Source organism: Echinops telfairi, unplaced genomic scaffold, assembly GCF_000313985.2.
Source record: "Echinops telfairi isolate 266 unplaced genomic scaffold, ASM31398v2 ScPeMD7_443;HRSCAF=831, whole genome shotgun sequence".
Taxonomy (NCBI): Eukaryota; Metazoa; Chordata; class Mammalia; order Afrosoricida; family Tenrecidae; genus Echinops; species Echinops telfairi.
This window is the reverse complement of record NW_022104341.1, coordinates 83,002,258-83,010,307: the sequence shown is the minus strand read 5'-3', so window position 1 is coordinate 83,010,307 and position 8,050 is coordinate 83,002,258.

Here is an 8,050-nt window from a genome sequence, read left to right as displayed (position 1 = left end):
CTACTATGTACTATAATGTTATATACTATGTACTATAATGTCATACACTATGTACTATAATGTCATCTACTATGTACTATAATGTTATATACTATATACTATGTACTATAATGTCATCTACTATGTACTATAATGTCATACACTATGTACTATAATGTCATACACTATGTACTATAATGTCATCTACTATGTACTATAATGCTAAAGGTGGGGAAATAACAGCGGTATCAGAGAACAGAGAGCAAAGGCTGCGTGCAGGAGTGAGAAGTGCAGGGAAGAACCATTTGAGGTAAGTCTTAAAGACTTGCAAACTCTCCACCTACATTTCCTTCCTCTAGCCAAACTAGACAGGTCACTGACTATCCCCTAGAACAAGCCCACTCCCCACACTAAACATCTGCTTGTGTCAGTCTGTTACCTCGGATGCCAGTTGAAACTGCCTATTATAGTGCTGGCCTCCATGTATAGAATGCCTACCATGTGCCAGGAACTTGACTGATAGCATTTATTCACTCCTGACAAACGAATTAGAAAGCAGATGCTGCTGTTCTCCCTTAATACATGAGAAGACTGAGATTGAATGTCACGCTCAAGGTTGCACAGAGCTGGGAGAGCTGAGACTGGAATCTTAGCTCCTCTCACTCTAAGACCTGTCCTTCCATTGTAGCAGCCTGGCGTGCGCTTTCCTCTCACCCCAACACCATCTCAGTTTCGGTTCTGCAACTTAGGTTAAGCATCAGCTTCCTTTTTGGATTCACAGTTCTTTAATCACTCAATAAACCTTTATTTATTGAGGGTGCAGTAAAAGGTACTGTAAAGTGCCCATGTGCTCTTGGCCCAGCTGGGAAGACCCCTGCAGCCTCTGTGGATTGTTCTCAAAGCCCTGCATCTCTGGGCCTGAAGGCTCTCTGGCTGCAGGTGGACATCAGCCATGGTGCAAGGCAGGGCCCAGGTGGTAGAGTTAGCTAGCACCCTCCAGAGGAATGCTCAAGGAGAGTGAGGCAGCAGCTGGTAAGAATGCTCCGGCTTCCTCGTCCCTTGGTGGGACAGTTCTGAGCTGTATTCTGAGTGCCAAGTGCCCCAGTCTCTTACTATGCTACTGCCTCATCATGTTCCTTGGGGTTAGCCCTCAAACAAACATTTTGTGTCTGAGCGTGCCAGTTCCTGCTAAGTCCATCCCTGCTCATGATGATGACATGTGTGTCAGCATAGACGTGAGCTCCATAGGGTTTTCAAGGGCTGACTTTTCAGACGAAATGAGAAGCCTTTCTTCTGAAGTGACTCTGGGAGGACTTAAACTACTGATCTTTAAGTTAGCAACCAAGCAAGTTATCCATTTGCACCACCTAGGGAGGGCAGAGTTTGCTCGAGGGACCCAAAGCAGGGAAGAGGGGTCTTCCTTGTCCAGCTTCAGCATAGCTTTCTCTAAAGCTCCCTCCTGTCTCCTCTTTGAATGCCAGTCCCTAGCTGGTCCGGTTCATGCTCTCGTGAGCCTTTCTAATGGCCGATCTGACTGCCCCATTTTGAATTGCTCAAAGGAATGTCCTGGTCTTCTGTGTCCTCCTCTCACCCAGCACAGAACCTACTCCCCCAGAGCTATTCTGGGGTGAAGGTCTGCCGAATGGATGCCACTGGTGTAAGTCTTTATTCTGTTTTAATTAATCTTCTTTACCTCCCAGAAAACCTGGTATTATCCTCAAGTCAAAAACTATTTACAGATGCTAAAATGAAGATACAGAAAGCTTTTATGTATGTTCCCTAGGGCTGGCATTTAAAAAAAAACAAACAAACCTTAAAATAGGTCACGTTAAAGACCAGATTGGTTTCTCACCGTTCTGGAGGCTAGAAGTCCACATCAGGGTCTCGGCCATGTTGGTTCCTCCTGAGGCTTTGGAAAGGGGAACCGTTCCACGCCTCAGTCCAGCTCCTAATGCAGTGGTTCTCAACCTTTCTCATGCCGCGACCCTTTCATACAGTTCCTCATGTGGTGGTGACCTCCCCACAGCCATGAAAGTATTTTTGTTGCTCCTTCATAACTGTAATTTTGCTACCATTATGAATCAGGCGACCCCTGTGAAAGGGTCGTTTGACACCCCCCCCCCAAAAAAAAGGGTCACAACCCATAGGTTGAGAACCACCGTCCTTGTGTTTGCCAGCAAGCCCTGACATTCTTAGATGCATGTGGGAGTATCTAGACACAGTCTGCCTTCTGTGTGTCCCTATTTCTCTCTGTGTCCTCTCCACCGTGGCAAGACTTCGTTTGATTTGTCGCTGGTAGGTGTCCTCAAGTCAGTTCTACCCCATAGTGACTTAGGTCCTGCGCCAGCCTCCCAATTGTTCTCATGTTTGAGCCCATTGTTTCAGCCGCAGTGTCAGTCCGTCTCGTTTAGTGTCTCCTCTTTCACGCGGCTCCTTTATTTTACCAGCAATGACGTCTTTCCCCAGGCACTGGTCTCTTCCCATAAGTCCAAAGTACCTGAGACGAAGTCTCACCATCCTTGCCTCTAAGGAGCATTCTGGCTGTACTTCCAAGACAGATTTGTTTGTTCTTTTGGCAGTCCACAGTACTTTCAACCTTCTTTGCCAGCACCATAATTTAAATGAATCAATTCCTCTTTGGTCTTCTTAATTCAATGTCCAACTTTCACATGCATATGAGGCAACTGAAAATAGTAAGGTTTGGTGAGGTGCGCCTTCATCCTTAAAGCCATCTCTTTGTTTTTCAACACTGTAGAGCAGTCTTGTTCCGCAGTTTTACCCGATGCAATGTGTCTTGACTTCTCGCTCTCTTTTTTTAAGTCATGGATGCATGGTGGAGCCTTGTGGCCTGAGACAATTTACCTAACTTTTCCATTTCTTTGATGCCTCACATATAAAAGGGAGATAATAATAACAACAATATTTATCTCTTAAAGTTGTTGTTACTGAGATGGGGATGATGATGATTTTGGCGAGGGGGCGGGTGGACCACCTCGTTCCCATCTTCCTCCTCCTGCTCCGTTAGAACACATCCTTCTCCTTGCTCTCGTTCCTACACTTCCCTCCTCCTTCCCAGGATCAGCCCGACCTCCTCAATGCCATCCCTCTTCCCTTGCTATGTGGGCCAGCCCAACATTTCTCTGCATCGGGGTACTTGTGCCCTGTTCCTGCCATCCCACCTTCTACCTCCCTCTGCCCACATCATCTGTGGGCAGATATAGACAGACAAAGGAATGTATGGGTCTCAGGACAGAATTTCAAGAGGACGCAGTGGAAGGTTTGGGGACGAAGGCAAGTCGGAAGACCAGGCCCACTGAGGGATATGTAGAACATGCGAGGAAGGCAGGCGGAAAGGTAAGGTGAGCGGTGAATGGGATTTGTCCTGAGAGTCCCTGGAAGGAAGAAGCACTGACTCTAACCCCAGGTCTCCACAGGGCAGTCCTTTCTCGTTTTACCTCAGGGCCTCATTCCACGTGTCTGGGAGGAGTAACTCACCCAGAGTCATCTGTCTCTCACAGAGAAAGCTGGCAGCTCTGTCACTTCTGAAGAGAAGGTCTTCATTGAGGAGCTCCATTCCTCTAGGTTTCAGCCTGCCTCACTCTTGCATCGCCATCTTGGCTGTATCTGGGAAACAGGAGATAAAGAACACTCTTTTTCTTATCTCCGAAACACTGGCTCTCTGGCCATAGACCTAATTTAGATTATAATCTCCCAGAATCATGTCCAGGAGTGCTGAAGAGGAGAAAGCAGAGACGGTGGCACCAGGAAAGCACTCATTCCATTTTCAGCTCTGTCCTTCACCAGGCATATGACTTTGAGCAAGTCACTTAACCTCAGCGCTCAGCTCTTGGTGGAGATGAAAGGACCGGAGATTAAAGTCCCAGGAAGAATGGCTGAAGCTGTGTGAAGCTCCATAACACTGGGAGGCCTGGGATGGGGCCAGTGTGTTCACCATTGTATTCCATTGCCCCTCACAGAGTGTAGTCAATAAATACTTGCTAAAATGAATAAGCCAGGAGACCCCTAACAGACAGTAGTCAAGGATGCTTTTGTCCTGGCAGATGCTTTGTAAGGATTCTGCTGTTGATAATGACATTGGTCCTACTATAGTAAGAGAAAACTGCTACATCAAACCCATGGACAGCGGCATACTAATCTGATTTGCCTGGGGCACTATGTCATCCCCCACAGGCTGAATGGGGCTTAGGTGCAATGAAATTTTCAATAGTATTGATTGTGCCCTCTGAAGAGTCTAATATAATGCTTCTCATACTTTTATGTGCTTCTGAAACACCTGGGGATCTTGTTAAAAAAAAACAAAGCACAAGTTTGATGCAGCGCTTCCAGAGTGGAGGCCTGACAAGTTCCCAGATGTTGCTGAAGCTTCTGATCTGAGGTCTGCACTTTGCATAGCCAGCCAGGGTCTAATAGATAGGGGTTGACACCTTTTTCTGTTATGGGGTCAGATAGTAATGTTGTAGGGTTGTGGACTATGCTGGCTCTTTTCAACTGCTCAACACTGCCCAGGTAGGACAAAAATGGCTGTGTTCCAATAACACTGCAGTACCAAAAATAGAAGGCAGACTGGATTTGGCCCCTAGGCTGGAGTTTGTCTACCCCTGGTATTTAAAATCAGTATGTAGTTCACATAATGGAGGACAATGGTCTTGTCTCCTTAGCAACCAATGTTTTCCACACATATAAACTTCCTCTTCTAACCAACCCATCTCCTTCTGCCCTCAATCCAAATGACGGTAGAAGCAAAGCCACAACTGCCATGTTCCCACATGACTCTGACTACTGACACCAGCTGGGGGATCCCCCCATAAAGAAAACTCATTGCCATCGAGGATCTTCCCATGCGACCTTACAGGACAGACTAGAACTGGCCCTGTGACTTTCTGAGACTGGAACTGTTCATAGGAGTAGAAATTCTCAACTTTCTCCCGCAGGGTGGCTGGTGGACTCAAACTGCTGACCTTGTGGTTAGCAGCCTAACACACAATCCACTACTCCACCAGGGCTCCTGGTTGGCCCCTAATGGTACCATTCAAGTGTACTCTACAAAATGTAGTGATCCAGGTGGCCCTGTGCATAGAAAGCAGGGTGAATGGCCCCCTTGATTGTGCAATGTGATAGAACTGAGCTATTCAGGGTCTTTAAGATTCTGAAATTGAGTCTGAGAGAGTCCCACCTCAGTCTGTTTCTGCATTCTTAAGTGGAGGAAATATAAACATGGGTGTTAATAAAGCCACCACTCCCTTTTTAACACTCTGGATTAGAAAGCAGAAAAGGTTAGTAATGAAAAAGAAAGAAAGAAGCAGATATGCAGGTCAAGGATGAGTGCCAGACAGGAAGCTCCCTGGATTCTCTGTAACACTGCAATCCTCAACTCTAGGACATTCCCACTGTCTAGCTGCAGCTTGACCTTGGGTTCCATGAAAGAACCGGTATCCTTATTTAAATGTACTTTTCTTTTGCTTACATTCAATAGAATTCTGTTCTTTACAAATCAGCAAGTCTGAATCGTACTAGCAAACAGCAAGAAGATACTTCAACAGAATTCAAATTCGGTAGGGTCTTTTAAAAATCATTTTACAGATTATGGTGTGCACACACATATTGTTGTTTGAAACTGAATCTCCCTGACAATAGAGTATGTGAATTTCATAAATATTCAAGTACATTTGTATTCTAATAATCTACATAGTAATAAATCATTCTGTCAGTTGTATGGTAACTCTTAGCCTCTTGTCTTGCTTAGAATTCAACGGCAGAGGGAGGAAAAAACTTTGAACAGAATGGAATTTAATGTGAGGTACTAAATGGTTGGCAACAACATCAGATGGGCTGAATAAACAGACTCCAGGCTGTTCTTCCAGGAACAACTCTTAAAGCCACATTGCCGACCTGAGCTGCCAAGGAAGCAGCTCTTCCTGCCAAGAACAGGATTCAGGGCACCACCACCTTATCCCGCAGCTAGAATCATGCCTTCTCTTCCATATCAAAAAAGTCAAAGTCGTAGCGCCGTCACCTCCATGGTTAGGCCCAAATCAAACCCTTCCCTCTCTAACTGAATATCAGGAATGACAGATGGATGCCTCGAACTCCTCTCTCTGCTCAGTTCACTTTCAGGTCATGTATGAGTGCATCTGACTGCAGCGTCCAAAATCTCACTGGAAAGCCTAGCAGCAAAGGCGTCTAGAAAGTGTAGCTTTGAAGCTTTTCTGTCTCTGATTCCTGGAAGGCACACCAAAAGGAGACTGGACCAGTGCGCAGAATCAGTTACACCCTAATTGACTAAGCAGTTGTAAAGTACAAATTGTATTTTTGTGGGGGGAAATGTAAACATGAGCAAACAAACAATAGCACAATGGTTCACTATACTTGTCAGACTGATGTTACATAATTCAAACATTCCCCATTTTTGCCAGATAGAATTAGTTGTGCATTCATTCCTACTTAGGCAACTGGAATGGCATTTTACATTTGAGTTATTATGATATGTAAAGCGACTTATTCACTCATTTATTTATTCAACAAATACTTTCTGAACGCCTGCTGTGTACCAGGCATCTGGCTGCTGCTACAACAGAGAACAATGAATGGGACACCTCCTCAGGTCACAATTCCTATGAAAATGTCCTCTGTAAGGCTGAAAGGATTCAGGGAGTGCCGGTAATAGAGGCAAAATTTTAAAAAGACTGTGACCCTTAGATATTTGGCTTCTGTGTTAGTCCAGGTAGACTAGAGAAACAAATCCAGGGAAGAGATTTGTCTAAGAAAGAGCTTTATGTACAAAACATCCCAGCCCAGTTCAGATCAAGTCCATAAGTCCGCTATTAGCCTAAGCATTTGATATCTACCTATAAAGTCCTCTTCAGACTCTTGAAACACATGCAATGACGCCAAATGCAGGAAGATCGCAGGGGGTAGGAAGTCTTGTGGATCCAGTGGTATTGTAAGCATCTCAGCACTGGCAGGGGTCTCCACATGGTTCCTTCAGCTCCGAAACTCTGACTGCCTCAGGTTAGCTTCATGTGGCTTCTCCTCAGATATGTCTTGCAGGAAGTGAGTGGAGAGAGTGTCTCCCACCTCCAAGGAAGGAAAACAGGAGTTCCCAGAATCCTCAGGAGAAAGCCATGCCCACACAGAGGCCTCATTGGCTATATCCTGATTGACAGGATAAACTCCACCCCTACACTCTCAATCCTCAAATTGACACCAAATTATGTAACTACCACAGCTTTTTAAGTCCCCAAAATAAAAACAATTGTTTGAAGCATGTAGTCATCTGTAAGACGATTTCACTGCCCAAAAGACTGAGAAAATATCTACTTTTAAGATTTATTTTTAAATGGGGGCTACTGGCAGGAGGCCTCACACACTCCCCAGGGTTTCTTTCTTTCTTTTTTAATTAAAAGATCATTTTATTGGGGGCTCTTACAGCTTTTATAACAATCCATAAATCAATTGTATCAAGCATGTTTGTATATATGTTGTCATCATTACTTTCTAAACATTTACTTTCTATTGAGCCCTTAGTATCAGCTCCTCTTTTTCTCCCCCTCCCCCCCCCACCCTCACGACCACCTGATAAATTATAAATTATTATTTTCATATCTTACACCAACTGCTGTCCCCCTCCCCCCGTGGTTTTGTAAGGTTTCTGGAGCGGGTAATACCTCGGTTCGCTTGCACGATGAAAGAATTCACGCTGCAGCCGGTTTTGTAATCCAAGTGGGTTTTTATGAAGGACAAGACAAGTGTCAGGTTTTACAGTCTCAAAGGGATACACGCTATTTCTGGGAAGCGTGCCCAGCTGTGTGGAGGCTGCACTGTGGTTCACAACTGAGCTTCAACACTGCATGGAAAAGAGCCCCCAGGAGTGCAGATCGCAGTAGGCCAGGAGCCCAAGAACCCTAGCAGCTAAGAACATGTGGACCCAGAGGCTGGGGGCTCTGAGACGGTTACCCTCCTCTGCCGCTAGGAGCCAGGTGAGAAAGAGCAGCCTGCCTACAGCCAGGATATTTCAAGCCTCTGGCTGGGGAGGAGTGGTTGATGGTACTGA